The sequence below is a fragment of the Manis javanica genome, chromosome 2 (assembly GCF_040802235.1).
Source record: "Manis javanica isolate MJ-LG chromosome 2, MJ_LKY, whole genome shotgun sequence".
NCBI classification, from domain to species: Eukaryota; Metazoa; Chordata; class Mammalia; order Pholidota; family Manidae; genus Manis; species Manis javanica.
The window spans coordinates 27,673,356-27,699,962 of NC_133157.1; positions in this window are offsets into that span (position 1 = coordinate 27,673,356).

Consider the following 26,607-nt stretch of genomic DNA (forward strand, 5'->3'; position numbering starts at 1 on the left):
CCCAGCACTTTCCTGAGGGGTTGGTTTTAAGTCTAGGAGAGAGTTACAAAATTCTGTAGATTTCCTTCTACTTATTATGGTAAGAAAGTGAGTGGAAACAAACAGTATCTGTGGAAACAAAGGGGTCATTGGGCAGGAAGTCATTGGGCAGGAACATTCCTCGTGCCATGTTTTTCGAAACCCGATTGTAATGAATTAGGTACACTAGGGTGAGAGACCCCTAACCATCTATTTTCTAATTTATCTATTCTTGGCAGAAGAACAGAAGCATCTTGGAGTTGAGTTTAAGAGGTTAAGATTCAGGTAACCCCTTGGCAGTTGTTTTTTTGACATTCATTACTCAAACCACTTCCTTCTTATTTTAAGAATATCTCCCCATCAAATAAGAAAACATATCATTCTTGCTGTGGAAACCAGCCTTCAGCTTAACTTGATAACCTTTGCCCAGAATCAGCTTTCACTGACTTCAGTTTAGAGATTAGAGGCTATTGCAATATCTATGAGCTCACTTCAAAACAATACTTCAAAGAATTAGAATGGCATATTTTCACATACTTTTAGTACAGAATTAAGTCCTTTTTCACTCACAGTACCAAAGACATTTTACTGATATTCCAGCATTATAGTTTTCTCTATGCTTTGCAGTAACTACACTGAAATTTGATTGCTACTTTGAGAGTTATTTTTCACCAAGATCTTTAGGATGAGTGAGTCTTGTGTTTTATCTCTGAATAATTGATAAATAAAACATTCAGGTGTGACAAGCATACTACTCCTCCATTTGTTTGGCTGGGAAATAAATCATTCTCTCTTAAGAGAAAACAACCTCTTCCAAATACTGCAGTTTTCATTTGTTTTCTACAATGATAGCCTCACATTTTAACTCAATGAATTTGAATAGAGCATGGACTCTTTCTACCTTCTCTCAATCTCTCAGTACCGGATCTATCTCTATTCTCTGTACAGAGGACTATCTGATTCATTGAAAATAACACTTGCTTGACTCTCATTGGTTCAATAACAATCTGGATTCCAGTTTCCACAGTCTGGCCCCTGTTCTCCAATTCAGAATTGGAATTGTTCCACCTCTGCACCATGCTTGGACTTCTAAGAACTCTCTCTCTCTCTCTGGGCCCAACAGTGACTGTCCCTATTCTTCCTTGTCCTGATAACTATTTTTCCCAGTTGTTTTTTTTTTTGAAGAAACCCGAAATCCTTTATAATTTGAAAGGCTTAACTGCAATTCATTCTTTTTAGTTAGAACATTTTCAAACCCACAGGAGAGTTGAAAGAATAGTACAACATATACCCATATATCCCTTCACCTAGATTCACCAACTGACAAGTTTTCGCCATACTCACCTCACTTCACATATATGTATACCTTATATGTCTACATATACATTTTTACGTACACTTCTCTTTATCTAACCACCCCAAACTAGGCTTCCATATCATGACCTATTGCCCATAAGAACTTCAGCTTGCATCTCCCAAGGACAAGAACATTCTCCTACATAACCACACCACCATGATCACACCTAGGGAAATCAATAGTAAAATAAATCAACAACGTTGAGTCCATACTCAAATTTCCCAAACTGTCCCCAAAATGTCTATCACAGCAGATTATTCTGGGATCTAGAATCTAGTCAAGGTCTAAACTCTGCATTAATCACGTCTCTCTACTTTTCTCCAGTGTAGACTGCTCCACTGTCTCATTCTGATGTTCATGGTACTGGGTCCTTTAATAAGCCCAGGCTATTTGTCCTGCAGAACGTCCTGCAGAATGTCCCATGTTCTGGATGAATGACTGTTTTCTTGGGATTAGTTTCAGGTGACATTTCTACCAAGAGCACCACATAGGCTGTGATGCACATTTTCCACTGTATCTCATCTCAGGAGAGACAAGTCAGGCCACTTCATGATTGGCAATGCCAAGGTGCAGCTCTTGGTTAAGGTGAGACTACCATTATAGTCTCCATTATAACAGTGTGTTTCTCTCCCTGCTATTATAAATGATCTGTGGGTGATACTTTGAAAAAAGGTGAATATCCTATTCCCCAGCAACCATTTTACCCAATGGCTTCAAAATCCAATAGTGATTCTAGCTTAATCTGCCATTACATGGAGGGCTACAAAATGGGGATTTTTCTAATTTGTCATAATTTCTACACTTATTTGTTGACACTGTTTTATAAAGAACAGTTTTCCCCTTTCCCTCTCCACCTTTTTCCCTCTACTTGTCTTTTAAAGTGTCACTTTGGATTTGTGGATTTTTTTTTTCATTTCACTTGCTATAATCCAATATCATCATTTGGGGTCAGGAGAGGGGGTGATCACAATGGATCTCCTGTGAAGGGAGTACCTTCAAGTTGCCTCCTACATCTTTTCCATATGGTCCCATTTATCTTGGGGCAGTTTCCTACTTTGTGTCACAAGACGCTCTAGGCCAACCTGTGCTTTCCTTGCCTCTGACTTGGAATAAGTATCTCCCCATGGAGCCTGGCTCTTTTTAGTAGGACGTGGTACTTATAAGCCAAAATCTAGGTGCTAGATGTGCTCTCAACTTCAGTTTTACAATGCAATTTTAAACCAATATGTTTCTAGGCCTCTGTTATCCATTCCTGGGATTGCTGAGACCTTATGAGGGCTGACAGCAATGCAACATGACATAATCTCTATTTTGGTCACCTCTCAGAAGCTGAGGGGTGATCCAAGCCTTCATTTGACCTTACCCAAGAGATTTGTCTACACTGCGTTAAGTAACTTGCCCCACCCTCCTAAGAGTACCAAGTCATAAGACATTTTTGAACCAAGAAAGAGGAATATTACTAAATTGGCTTTCATTTCTGAAAAACCTGGGTTTAAGGCCTGGTTTACTCTCCTGTGTCACTAGATTTTCATGGATGGGCACGTCGCATAGGTTTTCTGAGCCTCAGTTGTCTTTCCTTGTCCCCAGAAAAATGTATTTCATGTAACTTCCTCATATTGCTTTGTTTTCTGTTCTGGAGGCTGGAAGTCCAACATCAGTGCCAGTATGGCTGGGTGAGGGCCCTCTTCCAGGTCAAAAACTTTTCGCTGTGCCTCACATGGTGAAAGGAGTTCCAGCTGGTTTTATGTCAAAGTTCCATTTTGATTTCTATTCAACTAAGACCCTCTTAGGGCTTTCCAGAAGCATAACTGGATAGTAGCAGGCTGATTTGCATGAGTATGGATAAAAGAATTGGGATGGAAATTTCCAGTGAATCTATATCTATCACCTATATTAATTGTAGGGCATATCAGAATATATAAATGCATAATATTTCCAGATTAAGCAATGAGGATTAGAAGGCATGCACAAATCTCATCAGCAAAGGTAATATCATATATTGAGAACATAAGAAAGACTATTTTAAGTTGTGTTCTAATTAAATAAAGTGGAGAGAGAGCCATGCCAGACACAGAAATTATCCCTTTTTGATGATTGAAAGGTTATGTGAAAGGGAATACACTTGTTCTGGTAGAAGACAGGGAGCAGTTACAACCTAGAGAGGGCACTGTAAAGAGCACAATTATACCCAATGGGTGGAAGTTAGAGAAAGAAGATTATGGAACCATATACCTAAGAACTCTCTGATAAATTGAAGGGTATAAAAATTGAACTTATGAATTAATGGTCTTCTTTTTCATCCCCAGAAAGTTTAAGCAGAAGCTACCAGTTAGGAATATTGTGGACAGTATTTCTTTATTAAGTGAGTAGTTGGGTTAGATTAAAAAAAAAACACAACTTTTTGGGTTCCAATTACTGTGATTTGAATAGAGTTAGTGCAACATAGGGGAAAATATACAAGATTTTAAATAAGAACAGCTGTCATTAGTTCTGGCCTTGTTAATTAAGAGTGTGACTCTGAACAATTTATGTAAGCTCACTGAGCCTCATTTCTTTAATCTGTAAAATGGCAACAGTAATAATATCTGCCCAACAGGAAGTGAAGGTAAAATTAGAGAATATGTGAAGCACTTAGGACATTGTAGGCAGGTACTGAAAATGGATCTTCCCATTAATTCTACAGTTTTTGTCCAAGCAGCCATCTAAACTAGGGGAAGAGATGGAGTATGGAGAAAGCAGGAATAACGGATTTCCAGGACACAATTAGCAGTAAACACTGCTCCATACTACCACATAGTTTTTGTTTTTCTAATCTACCCATGTCATGATAAAATTGCCAAAATCATGACAAGCAGATTTGTTGTACCTTTAGTTCAAAAATCAGTTACTGAAGTAACGAGTGGACAGCAGAAATGCATCAGGCATGCATCGCAAAGATTTGCTAAGAGCCAGACACTGTATCCCATCTCTAATAAATCTAGGGGGGAAAAAAAAGCTATAGCCCTGAGGTAGTATGTAGAATAATGAATTAAGATTTTAAAATTCACATCAGATTTAGGCTACTTTCCTTGAAATTTAACAGTAACCTTACTTTTGCTTTCAACATCTTACTGGTGAAGATTACTGCAGCAAGGGGGCGTCATGCCTAATTACTTTAAAACTTTCTTTTCATCGGATGTACTTTAATATGTATTATATACTATTGCTGCCCCAAAAAGGAAAATAAAAGTTTTATCTGATTTTCTCCTTTTTGTCTAACTGAATTTCTACAGATTTTTTCCCCTTGAATTTACACAAATGCTTGAGGGAGAATTTTAGCATAACATGTTCACAAGTCCTCAGCAAATTTGTTAGGAATATTCTAAAAAAATATCTTCAGGTTTTTTCTTTTAAACATAGACAAGACATACTACATTATATTATTTTTATGTCTTTAGATTGAAGGCTGTATCAGTTGGGGTCTAGTCAGGAAGCAGGAACGACACATATATTTGGGAAGGAATTTTCATATAAAGGATTATTAACCAATTAACAGATGATTACTAAGTATCAATGATGACTAAAAAATACAGAAAAAACAGATATAAGAAGCAGATACTATCCTCAGGGATGACACAGAATATTCATGGAAGGAAAACATTTAGAAGAGGCCATGGGCACCCTCAACACTGAGATCTGGATCTCACTGGAGGAGCAGCTATGGCCCACTGGATAGCTGAGAGGTAGGTGGACATGCCATAGGTAAGGTAGGAAACCACCCACTGAAGTGCTGACAGAATGCTCCAGGAAGCTTCCTTCTGGGGTGCAGCTGAAACTTGCTGGCAACCTGCCCACAAGGGCATCTTCAACACTGGTTGGGAAGCCATTTGTGCTGGTGGAACATGCTGGGAATCTTATTGTGGGGTTGGCACTGAACTTCCTGGGAAACTGGCTGTGGGGCTGGTGGAGTTTTCTGAGAAGATTGCCTGCTGGACTTGTATTCAACTCCTTAGAAAGGCAGCTAAGGTGCTGACAGAATTCTGGAGTGTGAGGGAAACTCACTGGGAGATAAACTTCATTGGGTGCCCTGCACACTGACCAGCACTGGAGCAGCAGGAAAAGGGGAGCAGCACATTGCAATCAGAAAGAAAAGCCCCTTCCTCTGCAGTGTCCCTCCAGGATCCCCTACTGACCAAGTGTAACATCATGCCAGCTGGCCAAAGAGAAACGTTTATAGGGTCTGACTCCGGATCACAAAGCAGAGCAAAAAGGATGGATTTGTTGCCAAGAGGCAAAACATTGAAAACCAGCATAAAGGACGTTAATAGCTTTCTTTTGTGGAACTCTGGGTTGGTAGCAATAAATTATGTAAATTAACTGAAGTCCACAGACTAAGAAGTAGAATAAACTTAAAGCTAAAATAAGAATATAAAGTTCAGGTAATACTGTGTGCACTGAAGGATTAATCTTGCCAAAAGACAAGTTTGGCCATTGCTCCCAGCTCCTGAGAAGTAATCTCTAAGCCCTTGCAATGTCCTGCCAGACAGGGGTCTTTGTTTACCTGGGGCCCTTGGCCACACCATAGTCTAGGCTAACAAAGTAACATATGGTGGAGGGCTCTGAGAAGCAGTATCAGCTTGGGGTCTGGAAAGGCTGGAGGCTGTCAGCCAGGCCTATGTTACTACCCCTCAACTCACCCAGAGAAGTACTAGACACCAAGGGAGCTTCTGGGTTGGCAACTCTGTGCTTCTTGTCACACATCATTGATGGGAAAAATAAGCACTGTCCACACGCTCCACTGGGAAGCTCCACACCTGATTTTTTTCTGGACTCTGTGTCCTATGTAACTTTTCCCATTGCTGATTTTAATCTCTATACTTTTGTTATTATAAACCATAACCATGAGTAAAGCAATTCAAGTTTTGGGGGATCCCTGACCTTCTGAACTGGCATATTTTTCAGTTATTTGTCTATTGCTACATAACAAATCACCTCAAAACTCAGGAGTTTAAAACAACACACGTTTTATCTCATAGTTTCTGTGGGTCAGAAATCTGGGCATGGCTTAATTAAGTCCCATGCTTCAGGGTCTCTCACAAAAGACTGCAGAAAAGGTATGAGTAGAGGCCATGATCTCAATTGAAGGTTCAAATGTTCTAAGCTCATTCACGTGATCCTTGACAGGATTATTTTCTTAAGGATGTTGGACTGAGGGTCTCAGTTCCTTACTGGCTGTGGGCTGACGTCCACCCTTTGTCCCTTGCCATGTGGCCTCTGTTAGGGCACTCAAAACACGGCATCTTGCCTCATCAGGGCAAGTACATAAGAGAGAAAGTACCAGCAAGATGACAGCCACAGTATTTTATAGTCTGATTTTGAATTTGCATCCCATCCTTTTGCCATATTCTATTTGTTAGAAGCAAGTCACTAGGTCCAGCTCACACATAAGGATGAAGATTGCACAGGAGCATGAGGAGACAAGGGTCACTGGGAGTCATTTCAAAAGGATTAACTAAAATAATGGCTGTGAAAATATTTAACAGAGAAGGTACCTTTCATAATGATTAGTGTTATTAGTCCACAACGTATAGTTTTTTGCTCCAATCTCTAATTTGAATTCCTGTTCCAGTAAACTACCTAGTTTTCCTATCTTATTTTTCATAATTGGAGGTTGACTTGACTCTGGACTGTTTCACTCAGTGGTTTAGAGTGCTGACAAATCCCTGAACACCAAGCACTAGGTTGATGTAATTATTCCTGGAGTCAGGCATTGCAGTTTCTGCCTGCCTGGACAAGGAGTACTATTTAGCTTGAATTCATGTTACTGTCTTATTTATTGCTTTTCTCACTGGCTCTGCCCCAGAGCCAAACATTTGTTGAGCTGCTGGGGACCACACCCTGTCTGTTATGCCAAATTCCTGGGGTCAGCCTTCTGTGAAAGTGCTATACTTGACAGAAGGACCTAATTCTTCAATTAAATGTGTTATGGGGGTTGGGAGGCTTATGCCATGCTACATCCCTACCCTATGCTGAATTAGACTACTGACTTGTGGAAAAGCATATGACCACAGCATTTTCAATGTTCCAGACAGAGAAGTATAGGATGATTGACATTATCACACATGCACACACACATATTGTAGAAACAAGAGTGAGCATAGGCATTTAAAAAATAATAATCAGTGGTTCTGAAGCAAGTTTTTGTATTTGAGAAATCTATAATTGAGAAATTTGACCATGGAAACTATGAATGCCCATGAAGTTGGAAAGATTATTTAGCAAAGGAAAATATTCATAATGATTAACAATTTTTCTGTAAAGACTAAATTCAGCTTCTAGTGTTATTGGAACTTTATCATTCTTAAGGTCAATTTCATTAACCCAGGCCTATTTTGGCCATGCTGGACAATTGTTCTCCATAGCAAGAAAGGGACTTGTAGTGTGCAATAGCTTATGATGAGTCAGTTACATAATTGGACCTTTCTATGCATGTGGAGCACCTTATTCCCACCAACAGTTATTAGAGCATAATCTTCTATGAATTTAAGCTCTACCCAAATTGTAGAGCTTCCTTTGGTTTGTTGAATGATTGTAATAATTTTAATAATGCTCTCCAGTCCCAGCTCAAAGTTCATACCACTGTTTCATATAAACTGAAAGCAAATTCCTGACCCTTTAGGTAATAAATGACAAAGGTCCAGACTTTGGCAAGGCTTTAAAAATATTTACAAGGAGATTTTTCCATTTCTGCTACTCATTGACTGTTTTTGTCTTTTTTGGACTTAATATTATAAGGGTTACAGAAATATTTCCAATATTAGGGGGTATATAGAACCAATTAATAACAAATTGAATCCTACCCTTTCCACTTTTCAAGAATCCAAGTCAAATTACTCCAGTAGACAAGGCTATAGTTACAGAACAAAAAATAAAACCGGGAAGAAATGATTCATTCCTGTCCTGAAAAAAGCACCATCCATTTCCTTCAGTCATGCCTGATAACGCACCTCCCCAGACCATGGCAGGTAGACTTCTAAGACGACCCTTAATATCCTTATTCCCTTCCCCACTACTGCTGTCTCCCTGCTCCAGTGTGCACGCCCTGTATAATCTCCACTTGAGTGTGTATGGAGCATATGAATATGATTAATGTAACATCCATGATTGTGTTAATTTTATGGCAAAGGCAAAGGAATTATAACATATGCATTTAGGTCCTTAATAAGTTGCCTTTAAGCTAATCAAAAATGATATCATTGTGGACCTGACACAACAAGTGAGCTCTTTAAAAGAGGGTTTGGAGGTCAGAGACTTGTGGGCTTAAAATAGCAGATTTCTCTCTCTCTCTCTTAGCCTGTTACTGTTATTGATGAAGCAAGCTGCCATTAATCCTACAGCTTCAAGGAAGTGAATTCTACCAACAGCCACAAGAACTTGGAAGGATTTTTGAGTTTGCCGCAGCTTAAGATAAACCTCCTAAGTTCCTTTGCTTATTAAACCAGCCACCTACCAGTCTGGAGTGGTCTGCCTCTTTCTTTCTCTCCTTGCCCTCCAAGTCAGGGAGCCAGTTTAAGCTCTCACTCTGGAAATGCCTGATGTTGCAAACAAACACTGCACCTCTCCCTCTGACCCTGGTCTATAGATCTATGAAGAATAGTTAAGGACAGGACCTTTCACACCTTGGTATTGGATATGATGAATGTGGACCACCAATGCCTGGCTTCAGCTGTGATAAATGGAACTTCACAGAATTGTGCACCCTCTACTATTTCCCTACTTCGAAGCTTTACCTGACAAGCCATATTTTGTACATGCATTTCATGTAGAGTTGGTAGATTTATCAAATAAAAACATGGGATCCTCAGTTAAACATGACTTTAAGATAAATTGTTTTAGATAAACTTTCACATAAAGCACAAATACATATATAAGAATATCCATGCAATATTTAGGATGTATGTATCCTAAAAAAAATTGTTGTTTGTCTGAAATTTAAATTTAATTGGGCATCCTATATTTTATCTCCCAATCCTACCTGTATGGCTTTAAGCTGTGTTTCCTCAACCCATGGCACACTATTCCACTCACTTGTATATTATATCTTACTTTTTATTGACAGGTTAGTTAGTATTTAACTTTTTTAACACATATTTTGTCTTATTTTCAAACTTCTATCCACAGATTTAATTACTTTCATTGTTTTCACATTGTCTGTTTCCTTTCAGTCTACATCATTATGCTTTTCTTCTTTCTTCTTTGATTCATCTATTGTTTTGTTTCTTACTTCCATATCTACAGGCTTAATTCAATTAAAACATTTTTATTCATTAATGAAAGTATTACCTACCATAACTATTGCATCATATATTTATATATTCATTTCAGTTAGGTCTTGATATTTTTTAAATTTGTTTTCTTTGAAATATTTTGTTTTTGTGGTTCTAGATTCCCTTTTCTCCAGTTGGAGCCTGATATTAATTTTAAAGGACATAACTGTCACTTTAATACTTATCCTTCTTAAAAATGACAATCTGCTGAGACAATTTTAATTTACTATTACTTAGATGATTCTTATATCTCTGCCATGGAGAGTGAAAATTGCATGAAAAATTTCCTATCTTTGGTCAATATTATTCAGATAAGATAATTTTCTGGTCACCTATTTAATATTTCCAAGACTAAACTTTTAAGCATTCATACTCCTTTGGTATCTCTAAACTAATTCATATCTTTTAATATTACTGCTCTGGTACCACATTTTGCCTTCAGATATATTCCCCAGAAGAGCAGTTAGTATTTATTCATTGTGTAAATATTAAGTGAAAAAAGAGACAGTCTACCAGCTTGGTTACCTTTGTATAGATGTCAATCTCTTATTTTTTTTCTTTCATGTATTACTGTTGTATAATACTACTGTTTTCAAACATCTTTAATCTCACTTCATAATCACTGAAAATGATCATATAAGGACTTGTACTGTTTAGATAAGTGAAGCAAGGTTAACTGAAATTAAGGAGTCTGTCCAAGGTATTCTGGTAACTATTATACTACCTGCTATGGTAACTACCACAGCAGTCTGCCTCATGCCACTCCTTTATGCAATTTCAGGAGTTAGCTCTTTAAGCAGTTGTCAATAACAGCAATAAAGAGTTATTTTCCAGAAACAAATGACTGGAAACTAACACTTGGCAAATTCATGGTTCAGTATTTTTTTTTCCTGTTAACTAGACTGTAGTCCTTAAAATTAAATCCTCTCCTGGGCTCACAGCTGGTACTGCAAACACTGCTAATTGGACAGACTGAAGTGTGAAACCAAATATATATGTTGTCATTTTAGTTTCTGGAAAATGTATTGCAGGTAAATCAGCAGGCGTTAGCAAAGCTTTCAAGAAGTACACACGAGCATATTAAGCCTCATGATGGATATCTTTCCCTGCTGGAGCAAAGCAAGCATCTGACTTTTGTGGCCATTACTGAAATAGCATAGATTTGTCATTCTGAAAACAAATGGGACTTTTCCGTTAAACAATTCTGAACGTTTTGATTGATTTTTTGGTAATAACGTTCCCAATTCCTTTGCAACTTTTTTTCTCCTTCAACATTTTGTTCCCTCTCTTTGACTTAAGAGAAATACCAAATATCTACTATCAAATAATTCAAAATATACTCTAAGTACCTTTCATTGTGTTGATTACACAATACAGATGAATTTGTGAAATGTGTGTTCAATGGTCAAAATAAATAGATAACCATATTTTATTCATTTTGTTTTCATTTTGGGGTCTAAGTGAGATAGAAGCATTGGAAACCAGGCCACAAGATACTTATACAGACAGAAAAGAAAACTTCTTCAGGGTTTTATTTTTTTGTGGGGGGACCCAGTGTGATATCTACTTATGTGATAAGATTTTTCCATTCCAAACTTTTATAATGATATTCAGCTTCCAGTTGGAAGACATCAAAGATTAACTTTCAACTTAGAAGAGACCCAAGTTAATGACAGTGCTAATTTTCTCTGTTGGACAGTCTCAATGCATTTTTCATTCTTTTCTGCCCTGCTTTGCATCTTGTGAGAACAAATTTTATAAGAGACAACACCCAGGCTCTCTTGACTTCTGGTTTTCTTGTTTTTCGCTAGTAACATGCAGTGGACAACGTTAAAAGGCAGGAAAAGAAAGAGATCGGATTTTTATTTCTCCTGTTCCTTCTCTGCCAGTTCACATTCCGTCCGTGACTGTGTTCATCCACCTACGGCTCAGTCTTTGTGACACCTCCTGCTCTCATCAGACTCTGAATCACTGTTTCTTCCCCTGTCCACTCAGGCATAATGGCACTAATGTGTCATGAAGTTTATAATCTCTGAGCACTTTATCATTCCTCACTGGTTCCCTTAGCCCTCTTCACACATTTGTAAATTATCTTTTCATCATACTCTCTTTTTTAAATTTATTTTGGTATCATTAATCTACAATTACATGAGGAACATTATGTTTACTAGACTCCCCCATCACCAAGTCCCCCCCACATACCCCATTACAGTCACTGTCCATCAGCGAGGTAAGATGCTTATATAATCACTACTTGTCTTCTTTGTGTTGTAGAGCCCTCCTTGTTCCCCCCACACATTATATATGATAATCATGGTGCCCCCTTTCTTCCTGCCTCCACCCTTATTCCTCCCTTCCCACCCATCCTCCCCAGTCCCTTTCCCTTTGGTAACTGTTAGTCCATTCTTGGGTTCTGTGAGTCTGCTGCTGTTTTGCTACTTCAGTTTTTTCTTTGTTCTTATACTCCACAGATGAGTGAAATCATTTAGTACTTGTCTTTCTCCGCCTGGCTTATTTCACTGAGCATAATACCCTCTAGCTCCATCCATGTTGTTGCAAATGGTAGGATTTGTTTTCTTCTTATGGCTGAATAATATTCCATTGTGTGTAGGTACCACATCTTCTTTATCCATTCATCTACTGATGGACACTTAGGTTGCTTCCATTTCTTGCCTATTGTAAATAGTGCTGCAATAAACATAGGGGTGCTTATGTCTTTTTCAAACTGGACTGCTGCATTCTTAGGGTAAATTCCTAGAAGTGGAATTCCTAGGTCAAATGGTATTTGTATTTTGAGTTTTTTGAGGAACCTCCATACTGCTTTTCACAATGGTTGAACTAATTTACATTCCCACCAGCAGTGCAGGAGGGTTCCCCTTTCTCCACAACCTCGCCAACATTTGTTGTTGTTTGTCTTTCAGATGGTGGCAATCCTTACTGGTGTGAGGTGAAATCTCATTATGGTTTTAATTTGCATTTCTCTGATGAATAGTGATATGGAGCATCTTTTCATGTGTCTGTTGGCCATCTGAAATTCTTCTTTGGAGAACTGTCTGTTCAGATCCTGTGCCCATTTTTTAATTGGATTATTTGCTTTTCCTTTGTTGAAGTGCATGAACTCTTTATATATTTTGGATGTCAACCCTTTATCAGATCTGTCATTTATGAATATATTCTCCCACACTGTAGGATGCCTTTTTGTTCTCTTGGTGGGGTCCTTTGTTGTGCAGAAGCTTTTCAGCTTGATATAGTTCCACTTGTTCATTTGTGCTTTTGTTTTCATTGCCCAGGGAGATATGTTCATGAAGAGGTTGCTCATGTTTATGTCCAAGAGACTTTTGCCTATGTTTTTTCTAAGAGTTTTATGGTTTCATGACTTACATTCAGGTCTTTAATCCATTTCAAATTTACTTCTGTGTATGGGGTTAGACAATGATCCAGTTTCATTTCCTTACATGTAGCTGTTCAGTTTTGCCAACACCAGCTGTTGGAGAGGTTGTCATTTTCCCATTGTATGCCCATGGCTCCTTTATCATATATTAATTGACCATATTTGTTTGGGTTAATATCTGTACTTTCTATTCTGTTCCACTGGTCTGTGGGTCTGTTCTTGTGCTAATACCAAATTGCCTTAATTACTGGGGCTTTATAGTAGAGCTTGAAGTTGGGAAGTGAGATCCCCCCTGCTTTATTCTTTCTTCTCAGGATTTTTTTGGCTATTCAGGGTCTTTTGTGGTTCCATATGAATTTCAAAACTATTTGTTCTACTTCGTTGAAGAATGCTGATGGTATTTTGATAGGCATTGCATTGAATTTGTAGATTGCTTTAGGCAGGATGTACATTTTGACAATATTAACTCTTCTTAGTCAAGAGCATGGGATGAGTTTCAATTTGTTAGTGTCCTCTTTAATTTCTCTTAAGAGCATCTTGTAGGTTTCAGGGTATAGGTCTTTCACTTTCTTGGTTAGGTTTATTTCTAGGGAATTTATTCTTTTTGATGCAATTGTGAATGGAATTGTTTTCCTGGTTTCTCTTTCTGCTAGTTCATCGTTAGTTGATAGGAATGCCACAGATTTCTGTGTGTCAATTTTGTATCCTGCCAATTTGCTGTATTCCGATATTTGTTCTAGCAGTTTTGGAGTGGAGTCTTTAGGGTTTTTTATGTACAATATCATGTCATCTGCAAGTAATGACAGTTTGACTTCTTCTTTGCCAATCTGGAGGCCTTGTATTTCTTTGTTTTGTCTGATTGCCATGGCTGGGACCTCCAGTACTATGTTGAATAACAGTGGGGAGAGTGGGCATCCCTGTCTTGTTCTCAATCTTAGAGAAAAAGCTTTCAGCTTCTTGCTGTTCAGTATGATGTTGGCTGTGGGTTTGTTGTATATCGCCTTTATTATGTTGAGGTACTTGCACTCTATACCCTTTTGTTGAGAGTTTTTATCATGAATGGATGTTGAATTTTGTCGAATGCTTTCTCAGCATCTATGGAGATGATCATGTGGTTTTGTCCTTCTTTTTGTTGATGTGGTGGATGATGTTGATGGATTTTCCAATGTTGTACCATCCGTGCATCCCTGAGATGAATCCCAATTGATCATGGGTCCCAGTTAATTCTGTTAGTATATCTTTCACATATGTTGGTGTCTGATCCTCTTGATGTATTTTTGAATTCAGTTTGCTAATATTTTTGTTGAGTATTTTTGCATCTATGTTCATCAGGGATATTGGTCTGTAATTTTCATTTTTGGTGGGGTCTTTGCCTGGTTTTGGTATTACAGTGATGCTGGCTTCATAGAATGAGTTGGGAAGTATTCCCTCCTCTTCTATTTTTTGGAAAACTTTAAGGAGAATGGGTATTATGTCATATCTATATGTCTGATAAAATGCAGAGGTGAATCCATCTGGCCCAGGGGTTTTGTTCTTGGGTAGTTTTTTGATTACCAATGAAATTTTGTTGCTGGTAGTTGGTCTGTTTAGATTTTCTGTTTCTTCCTTGCTCAGTCTTGGAAGGTTGTATTTTTCTAGGAAGTTGTCCATTTCTTCTAGGTTTTCTGGCTTCTTAGCATATAGATTTTCATAGTATTCTCTAATCATTGTTTGTATTTCTGTGGGGTCCATGGTGATTTTTCCTTTCTCATTTCTGATTCTGTTGATGTGTGTAGATTCTCTTTTTCTCTTAATAAGTCTGGCTAGGAGTGTATCTACTTTGTTTATTTTCTCAAAGGACCAGCTCTTGGTTTCATTGATTTTTTCTACTGTTTTATTCCTCTCAATTTTATTTATTTCTTCTCTGATCTTTATTATGTCTCACTTCTACTGACTTTAGGCCACATTTGTTCTTTTTCCAGTTTCAATATTTGTGACTTTAGACTATTCATTTGGGAGTGTTCTTCCTTCTTTAAATATGCCTGGATTGCTATATACTTTCCTCTTAGTACTGCCTTCACTGCATCCCACAGATGTTGGGACTTTGTGCTGTTCTTTTCATTTGTCTCCATACATTGCTCGATCTCTATTTTAATTTGGTCATTGATCCATTGATTATTTAGGAGCATGTTAAACCTCCACGTGTTTGTGTGTCTTTTTGTTTTCTTTGTACAATTTATTTCTAGTTTTATACCTTTGTGGTCTGAGAAGTTGGTTGGTAGAATTCCAATCTTTTCGAATTTACTGAGGCTCTTTTTAGTGGTCTAGTATGTGGTCTATTCTGGAGAATGTTCTATGTGCACTTGAGAAGAATTCGTATTCTGTTGCTTTGGGTGTAGAGTTCTATAGATGTCTATTAGGTCCATCTGTTCTAGTGTGTTGTTCAAGGCCTCTGTGTCCTTACTTATTTTCTGGTGGATCTGTCCTTTGGAGTGAGTGGTGTGTTGAAGTCTCCTAGAATGAATGCATTGCATTTTATTTCATCCTTTAATTCTGTTAGTATATCTTTCACATATGTTGGTGTTCCTGTATTGGGTGCATATATATTTAAAATGATTATATCCTCTTGTTGGACTGACCCCTTTATCATTATGTAATGTCCTTCTTTATCTCTTGTTACTTTCCTTGTTTTGAAGTCTATTTTGTCTGATAGTAGTACTGCAACACCTGCTTTTTTCTCCCTTTGTTTGCATGAAATATCTTTTTCCATCTCTTGACTTTTAGTCTGTGTATGTGTTTTGGTTTGAGGTGAGTTTCTTGTAAGCAGTGTATAGATGGGTCTTATTTTTTTATACATTCTGTTACTCTGTGTCTTTTCATTGGTGCATTCAGTCCATTCATATTTAGGGTGATTATTGAAAGATATGTACTTATTGCCATTTCAGGCTTTAGATTTGTGGTCACCAAAGGTTCAAGGGGAGCTTCTTTACTATCTAACTGTCTAACTTAACTCACTTATTAAGCTATTATAAACACAGTCTGCTAGTCCTTTATTTTTCTCCTTTCTATATCCTCCTCTATTCTTTATATGTTAGGTGTTTTATTCTGTACTCTTTTGTGTTTCCTTTGTCTGCTTTTGTGAATAGGTGATTTTATTTTTTGCCTTTAGTTAGTATTTGGTTGGTCTGCTTTCTTTGCTGTGATTTAATTTTTCTCTGGTGACATCTATTTTGCATCAGGAGTACTTCCATCTAGAGCAGTCCCTTAAAAATACCCTGTAGATGTGGTTTGTAGGAGACAAATTCCCTCAATTTATGCTTATCTGGAAATTGTTTAATTCCTCCTTCAAATTTAAATGATAATCATGCTGGATACAGTATTCTTGGTTCAAGGCCCTTCTGTCTCATTGCATTGAATATATCATGACATTCTCTTCTGACCTGTAAGCTTTCTGTTGAGAAGTCTGATGATAGCATGATGCATTTTCCTTTGTAGATGATCTTTTTTCTCTCTCTGGCTGCCTTTAATAGCCTTTTCTTTTCTTTGATCTTTGCCATTTTTATTACCATATGTCCTGGTGTTGTCCTCCTTAGGTCCCTTTTCTTGAGAGATCTGCGGGCTTCCATGGTCTGAGAGACTATTCCTTCCCCCAGTTTGGGGAAGTTTTCAGCAATTATTTCTTCAAAGACACTTTCTATCCCTTTTTCTCTCTCTTCTTCTTCTGGTACTCCTATAATGTGAATATTGTTCCGTTTGGATTGGTCACACAGTTCTCTTACTATCCTTTCATTCCTGGAGATCCTTTTATCTCTCTCTGCCTCAGCTTGTCTGTATTCCTGTTCTTTGATTTCTATTCCATCAATGGCCTCTTTAACCTCATCCAGTCTGCTCTGAAGTCCTTCCAGTGACTGTTTTATTTCTGTATTCTCCCTCCTAACTTGATCCTTTAGCTCTTGCATATTTCTCTGCAGGTCCATCAGCATGGTTATGACCTTTATTTTGAATTCTTCTTCAGGAAGATTGGTTATATCTGTCTCCATCTCCTCAGACCCTCCTCTTTCATGGGTTGTCTGGGTGATTCTGGACTGGACCAAATTCTTCTGCCTTTTCATGGTGATAGAGGTAGTCATAGGCAGGTAGCACATGTGTTAGCTGGGAGAATAAAGTCCCTTCCTGCTTGCTGTTCAACCTGCCCCTCTTTGCTGCCTGTGTCGGTTCCCCACACACCAGAAGCAGGCCTTGGGGTTGCCAGAGCACTGCAGGGAGATGCAGGTGTACCAGCTATGCTCTCCTGCAAGAACAGCACCTCTTCACACCCTGTCCTAACTTCCTCTGTCTGTGCCAGGCAGCTGCTCACCGGCAGAGGCCTGGGACTGGCCTGGGCAGCTGTGTACCGGAAGGAGACTCTGCGTGGCTGCTGTTGGTGCAGCTGCCCTCAGGCTTCTGGGCCACTGTAGCGGGGCCATGCCAGAGGAGGAATGAACAGCAGGCTGTTTATCACTGTGAGGGGCTTCAGAGCTGCGCTGTCACCCACTGGGTTAGGGCACCTGAAGTTCCTCAGGATTCCTCGCTGCTGGGCTGTGTGTGCCGGGATGATTCAGTCCAGCTGTGAGGCCCCTGTCCCTTTAAGTCTTTCAAAAAGCAGTCACTTTTCTTTTGTCACAGGGGAACCAGCTGCGGGGACCCGCTCACAGTTTTTACTTTTCTGTTTCCCTAATATCCAGCACACCATGCACTGTGTGTCTGCACTCCCGGTACGGATTACTAGGGCTGATTATTTAGCAGTCCTACGCTTCCACTCCCTCCCCGCTCTGGCTCCTCTCCTCCCACCAGTGAGCTGGGGTGGGGAGCGTGCTCAGGTCCTGCCGGGCCATGGCTTTTATCTTACCCCCTTTGTGAGATGCCAAGTTCTCACAGATTTAGATGTAGCCTGGCTGTTGTACTGTATCCTCTGGTCTCTCTCTTAGGAATAGTTGTATTTGTTGTATTTTCAAATATATATATATGGTTTTGGGAGGCGATTTCCACTGCCCTACTCACACCACATCTTGGCTCCTCCTCCATACTCTCTTTTTTAAACTTTTAAAGGGGAAATATATTTTGTGATAGAATTGTGATAGATAAAATAATTGGTATCAGGTTGGACAGAAGAACCAAATCCTCAACATGGAATTCTTCATGTTGTGATATGTAAATTGAATGAGTAAATGGACAATCTTAACACTGGTAATTGATGCCTTGTAGTGGCAAAAAATATTTTAAATAATCTCCATCAGCAGGATCAGATAAGAGCCAGTGGAAGGCAAGCCATTTAGAGGACAACAGAGTGTCACTTCAGAGTTTGTGTTTCCTTTGTGCTGCATATGGTAGCTTTTTATCTAAATAAAAGGATGAGAATGGAATCTGAAAGGCAAAAAGGATAGACTGTTCTGACCATCCCTATTTTTACCTATACATATATTTTATTTTCCCTTTTTTCCACAAACCTGTACTTTTGGAGTTTGGCTTCTATAGACTGTATAACTGATCTCTGCTATCTGGCTACTGTTTCGGTTGTTGTCTTCCTCAGCCATGATCCATCTCTATAAATTGTCCTTTCACTAAATTCTCTTTAATTAAACTCTTTGGTGTGTTGTTTCCTGCCATGACCCTGATTGATAAGACAAAGTCCCTAAACTACAAGACATAAGCATTGGATTTTCTTGACTTTGCAGTTTGTAACCTGCCTTATATTAGAAAACAGGGAACCTTAAGTCTACTCTTCCTCCCTATTATGTGATCAATACAACCACATGCAAGACTTGGTATGGTAGCTGGCCAATGGGGCTCTTTTGACATACAGACTGTCTTGTCTTTCTGCAAACAACAATGACAAGCTGTTACATTCTGAGAAACCAGTCTTAAAAGTTCTAAATGCAGTGGTCATGCTATATTCTAAAAGAGGCAATATGTTCTGAGACCCACTAAGAAGCCAGCCATGACTCATGCATCTTTAGTTCAGGATGCTGCTTATGGGTGTAGAGGAAGTTTCTTAACTGTCCCAGTCTCTGTGAAACATTTTTCAAGATGCAAGAAAGAGAATAAGTTGTGAAACAAAGCTTCCTTTTACAGTATAGGAAAATCGTGGTATCTTGGATGAAACCTGTTTTCAAACATCAGTATTGGCTGCAATGAGAAGTGTCAACAGTACAGCTGTGTACCATTTTTGGTATTTGCACTATCAAACAGAACAGTCAACAAGGGTATAAAATGGGCAGAAGCTTACAAGGACTCACTACAAAGGGAAAGTTCTTAATGAGTTATAGTTCCAGTATTTGCAATACTGGCTGAGGGATCAGAGTAAAAACCATTATGATTGTTGGCACTTTTGGTGTGGTCTGGGGATACAGTTATAGGTATTGATTATGACTACAGTTTATTGAACCACTACTATTGTACTTATGTGCTGGACAGTATTTGGCACTTGGTATCCTTTATTAGTGCTAACAATGTTTAAGTGCTTATTTTATGTATGAAGGAACAAAATCTGAGTGAGCTTTTTAAAACTTGTCTAAATTACAGACCTAATAAGTCTGGATTATCCATAGGCTGGATTCAAACCTTCTTACCAATTCCTAGGATATGGTCAATTCTCAACATGCTTGCTGACTGAAGGCCTAGTATTGGCCTTGTAGGGACTGAGGGCAGGTCACCCCACAATGTGCCACTGTGGCATGCAGATTATTTTAAACTGAAAACCATCAAGGCCCAAAAGACTCAGGAAGATACTTGGACCTCGTCCAAGTCAACTATGTAACAAGAATTTAGATGGCAGAATTGCTCCAGGAGGAGAGCTATTACATTAACTAGGTATATTATAATACAAACTAGCGTTAACGGGCAGGAAGAAATGTGACTAAGCCTATTAGAGTTTTTCTCTGTGCCCCTCTATTTCTCTGTGGCCCATTAAGCATGTTGTTTACCAAACACTTACTCTTCTTCATAGTCCTGTAAATTGCTCCCCTTTTCCTTTGAAGTCTCAGGCCCTACCCACTTCTCCTGGGTTCAGGATAACATAAACACCCCATTCTTCCTGTCTTTGGAATCCATGTCTATGGCTTCCCTGTAAGTATGTAATTAAATTGTGTTTTTTTTTCTCCTGCTAATCTGTCTCATGTCAATTTGATTCTTAACCAGATAGAAGAAACTTGAGGGGTAGAGGAAATTTCTTCCTCCCCAACAGCCTACAATTGTGTTTTAGAGGAAGTTCTCTCCTTTCACTATTGATATTTATGTAGGAGTAGGTTTTTATATTTTCTTTTTTTTTACTCATATCAACTACTTTGAAATATCAGCATCTTCCATTCCTCATCTGAAATGAGGCCAACTCTTAAAAAAAAAAGTAGAGCAAAGAGAACAGAGTGAGCAACTCCTGGCAATAGCTTTATACCCTTTAGGCCCTGGATTCACGCAAAATCAGCATCTTCCATTCCTCATCTGAAATGAGGCCAACTCTTAAAAAAAAAAGTAGAGCAAAGAGAACAGAGTGAGCAACTCCTGGCAATAGCTTTATACCCTTTAGGCCCTGGATTCACGCAAAGCCTAGCTTGTTTGGTTTGCACTGTTTTCTTCAGTTGGTCTGTGCTGTTTCTGTCACTTGCAACAAAAGGAATGCCAGCTAATGCAACAAAGATATGGAAAAATAATGGTCATTATCCTGGGAATCAGAACCAGTACCCTAATGATGAACTAATTAAATTAGCCTCCCTTTGCTGGTAGACTGGCTTTGAACTTGTGTATGGTTTCATTCTTTAGGCATTTGCTAATTTGACAGACCAAGTAAACAAAATATATTTTTCTTTGTCATTATAACCAAACACCTATCTTAGGGGTAAAATGCTTTAAAATCTCTCGAGATTTAGCTCAGGACTCCAATATTTCTAGGATTGGAGTTCTTCATGTGTTTTTCCCATTTAAACACTTTTCTTAGAAGACAATATTCTATCCATGAAAATCCCAAACCTTTGCCTGAGTTCTCACTCCCTGTTTTCAGGCCTTAAAATTACTGTCTAATTTGTCTTTTCATATCTCTGAATATTGTTTGCTGAATTTCCTTCCATTAGTCACAATACATTCAAATTCTCTGATACTTTTTGGATATGTGCTCATCTTTATCAACTCAACTACTATTAACTGCAATTGACTTTATATTTTCTGTGGATGGCATACCCCACAGGATAACTATTGTTTTCTCCCCTTTTCTCTTCTACTCTTGCCTTTTACTCTGGCAGTGACTCCAGTCGTCTGTATTGACAATTACAACATAATGCATTTTTTCTTCCATACGGTCCTTCCCGATATTCTGAGAGTGCATCTGTCAAAGAAAAAGCATTATGAATAGTTTTTTGCTAGTGGAAGAAAGACATGATATGCCCTCTAGGACAAATTTTAACAAAACACCAAGATATTTTTTCTGCTTCATTAAGTTATAGACTAAATATATGTGTGTATGTATGTGTGAAAACACTATTTTTAAGCCAGATGTCAATGAGAGCTGGATCTGACATCACAGGTTAAATACTCAATTTATAAGCATATTCATAGAGCTGCTAAAGGAAGTTTTAGCCAAGAAAATAAGGCAGTAATTGTTGAATCTCCAAATTATTATTTGTCAGACCACCCTAAAAGAATGTAGTTATTAAAATAAAAAAGTTATGGCTCTTAAACACCTTTTCTACATCTGCCTTTTAAAGATCTGCATTATGGTAAGTTAGCAAAGGATTTTTTAAAAAAGATTTCTCTGTAAAGATCTGGACTATGAATCCTACTCCCTTTAAGCCAAGACAGAGGGGTGGGGTATCACCCCAAGCTTTATAAGAGATGTTTCACAGATACTATTCAAAGGGATTAGCATGTGTGTACTGTATGTAGATACACTGGATCGATCCATTTACAGTTCACACCAGTACATTTAGACACCAAGAGATAGACTAGCTCTGCTACCCAAGGAGCACAGTAGAGAAAGCTGTGTTGGGATTAATCTTTACTCCCTCTGCCTTTACTCTCTGTGGGTCAAATATGACCAAATGGAAGAGACAACCACACCAAAACCATTCAAAATCCTGCCTGCAATAGCCTCTGAAAGGGGCAAGAGTAGCTAAGTAGAGAACAGAGCCATTTAAAACAATCACAATAGCAACCACAATAAAAACAGAGTCTGAATGAGATTGGCCAGCAAAAGGAGCACATTATACAGAGTGTGGGAGGTGAAGTTTGCTGTTCCCGGTGGGGCATGTAGGAATCTAGGCAAGCACCAAAGAGACAGAGTCATATTGAAACATCTGCTCTGCTTAGAGGGTACATAACCAACTTGAAAGAGCAAAAGTAAAGTAAGACCTTCATGATCACTGTCATGGTTAATTTTATTTATCAATTCGATTAGGCCATGGTACATAGATACTTGGCCAAACACCAGTCTTGATGTCACTGTGAAGGTATTTTTTCAAATATTAATGTTTAAATTGGTAGAGTTTGAGTAAAGTAGATTACTGTCCATAATGTGGGTGGGTTTCATTCAATCAGTTGAAAGCCTTTAAAGAAAAACATTGAGATTCCCTCAGGGAAGTGGGGATTCTGCCTCCATTCTAACTTCAGACTCCAGCTGCAGCATCAGCTCTATACAACCTCCTAACCTGCTCTCTTTTCTTTATCTGACCATAGATAAGTGGCAAAAAATGAATCGGTAAATTGTCTTTCTGTTAGAAAGTCAGGGTGAAGGAATGGAAGCATTAGTAATGGAAGGACAGGGCTTCTCACTAATTAAAGGACCCAAATGATGGAAAGGAAATTTACTTTGAATCAGTTTTGATTAATATATGGAAATGGGAATTTTTATAAACCTTTTTATTGGAGTAATATGTGCACATAGGAAAAAACCTCCTATAATAAATGCTCAGTTTTCCACACATGGAATACACCTATGCAACTAGCACCTAAATTAAGAAACAGAACATTAGCAGTAACCAAAAATAAATCTTAAAGGCAGAAACAAACAACACAAATTTGCTTTCTGAGTATCCTACGATTCATCATTGTTTAATGAAAGGTCATAAACAGTAAATATTTCCTTCTGGTTCTTCATTAAAGAAAAGCAGCAAATAGCACATGTGTTTGCGTGTGTGTGTTCAACCATGAAAGGTTAGCAATTACCTTGAGGATTTGATTTTATGCCTTAGGTCTCTTCTGATAATATATGCTAAATATTCAAATTTGTAATGTTCAAAAGGAATCCAAACAGCCCTTGTTAGAGTTTTTACTAAATTCATACATTCCTTTTATTAATAGCTATCATTTTTCAGTCAGCCACGTTAAAAAAAGTGTCAATTCAGTAAAGCAACTACAGTGAATTCAATGCAGGAATTCAGTTAACTAAAATTAATTTTTAAAATTTTACTGAATTGGCTTAATTGCTAGCATGGCTTAATTGCTATCATATAGAGACAACTTCAAAATTTACAGATGAAATTTCCTTTTTCTTATGATAGAATTTAATAATAGTTTCTATGTTGCTTTCTATGGGTCTAATATGATAACTTAAGGAAAAATCACTTTTTCAAAGGACAAATTTCATAGTTCATCATAAATGAGTACTAAGAGTCCATTATTTATTAACAAGTTTCTATAATTAATTGCTTAATCCAGGTATAGCTTAAAATCCTTAACAACAAAATACATTTCATGTCTACAAATATCTCATTCTGACTTAGGAAATATTTCCTAATAAATTTCTGCATATCCTTAAAACCTCAGCCAGGTTCTGGATTATGATTTTTCCTTAAATTTAAGTCTTATAAATAGGTGGCAAAAAAATGAATCTTTAAATTGCCTATTAGTTAGCATAGCTCCAGGCACACTGGCACACTTATTAAATATTGTTTGGTGATTTCCAACTGGAAATGAGGAAATGAATAATATATAACTCAGTAATTGGTGGCTTTAATATTTTTACAGAGAATAAATAGAGTAATAAAAATAGCATTTGTATATTGTTGTACAAATGTTTATAGGACACTTTCATATTTTCCAGTCAATTTTCTATATAATTATTATAACATTTTACAAATGAAGAAATAGGCTCAGTAAGGTATTACAATTTCAGGGTCTGAGCTGTGTCCACAATATAATAAATGGGAAAGTTTCATTTTAATTAGACATACCCATTATTGTTTCCATAGCAGCAGATCAAAGTGACAGATACCTCAACTACAAAGGTTGCAGGAGCAGGAAAAGAAGAAAACAATTCCTAGCTTAATACATTGAATTAGTCAATTCCCCTCTAAAATAATTATGCTATTTACTAAATGTGAGTTGAGAATCAAATGCTAGCATTAAATAAATTCTAGTTTATTCACAAATTCTAGGAAAAGAGAAACTATAGGAAATGTCCCCATATAAAACTGTCCTTGGATTCATTACTGTATTATGTTTTTGCACCCAATAGAAATGGTCTGGATTTTTAATGGAATCAACCCAGAAGTGAGAATTTGTATAATTAAAGCTTTAATTACTGGTTTAATCCAGCTTGTAAAACTGTCTTTCATCCACTAGTCCTGATTTATGACTGGTCATTAAAGAATACAGTATCATTGTATATCTGAGTACAGAACATTGTATTTCTAAACATATAGTTCTTTCAACTATAAATCATACAGTTCCTTCACCTAAGTTTTAGGGTGACAAAGAACTTCAGTGTTCTGTGGAATTCTTTAAATTAGAATTTTATTAGAAAGCACCTTTTAAGAACACTAGGTATTTTGCTAAATTGTATGCTACACTATCAAAGAGAAAAACAGTAAAATTAACAAGAAATAATAAAACAGTTTAGCAAAGTGATGTTCATAAAATAAATATACAAATACCCCAATGTATATACATGTAGAAATCATTAACTATAATGGAAAACTGATTGCCTTTATAAATTTATAAAAGCCATGTAAGTCATAAAATAGTAAGGCATAAATTTAATAAGTAAACTTGAGACCTTAGTGAAGACAGTTATTAAATTACAAGAAAAACAAAAAATAATTTGAGCAATTATAGAAGACACCAATTTGGGGGAAGGGAAAAAAGAAATGAATTTTAATTTCCTGCATTAGTGTACAGGTTTATAAGCTATCCAGAGGAAAATGCGAGTGAGAAAACCACAACCAAGAATATTTTCTAAAGTAGGATATAATGGGGATACGGGCACAAATAACTCAATTTATTTTAAGTTTTAATAACAGAGTAGACAACTTAAAAAAACCCATATCCTAGTCTACATATGATTCTGTGTAGGGTAAAGGAAGCATTTTATAAAAATGAGCAAAAGAAGAATAAGCCAATTATAGGAAGTCAAGCAAGTATTTGAGAAAAAAATCTAATTAGGGTATAATATCTTATCAATCATTCCAGATAAATTAGCTAATACATTGAAAAGGGAATTGTAAAATTTCTTTTAAAGTATGGGTAAATATAAAGCTGACATTTCAGATAAAGATTAAGTATGAGATTGATGAAAAAGCCTGACATCTTTGTCTTCATAAAGTTTAGTGTACTTCCATTATCAAAAGTCCCAGATGCTTGGAAGTGGAAGCTCAGAAGATCCTTAAAGACCCTTCTTTTTCTCTTGATTGCTCCTAGGTTAACTAGACCAAGGATGGTCAATCAACAGAACAGGAAGGAATCTCCCTAACACACCTGCTTTTTCTGTTTTCTGGGAAGACCCAGATTTCTAAGGAAACTCTTAATGATCTTGGTGATGCTGTAGACTTGGATTTGGACACAGAAGGAGTGGACAACATTACAAATAAACAATGGTGACAGCACACAACATAAAGGAAAGAGATCATGTGTATCACCTAGGGTAGACATATGCCATTACAACAGATTTAATGGAAGAAACAAGAGAGGCAATAGGATAAGTAAACAACAAATAACAGCTTTAATGCATAATCTCTATGGGCCCACAAAGATACAGAAAAGATAGAGTAATATCAACTCCATATTCATTCTTCCTTTTTCTCCCACTGTAACTTTCTTGTGCCACTTTAAAAAAAAATCAAGTTTCAGAGGCTAAATTGAAATTTGTAAGTATTCAAAAATGAAAGATCTCTCTTTACCTCATGAAAGATAAACACAAAATCAACCTACAGAATAAAAATATATTCATTTCCTTAGCAATAGTTAATTTTATTACTATTATACTTCACATATTATATTCAAAGTTTTCTTTATTGTCCTCCAGTCCTATGAATATAAAGCAGTAGAATGAAGCAAATAAAGAAAAGAGATTTACAGATTTTAAATGATCCTGAGAACATCTGTTTAGTTTTTTTCCAATCAGTGTAATACCCAAGGAATGATGTAGAACAGTGTTTTTCAAACTGAAGTGTACCTCCAAATGGCCTGATAAACTGCTTAAAACAGATTGCTAGAGTTTCTGATTCAGTTGCTCTGTGGTTCAGCCAAGAACATGCATTTCCAGAAAAATTTCCAGGTGATGCAGATGCTGCTCATCCAGGGACACTGTGAACCAC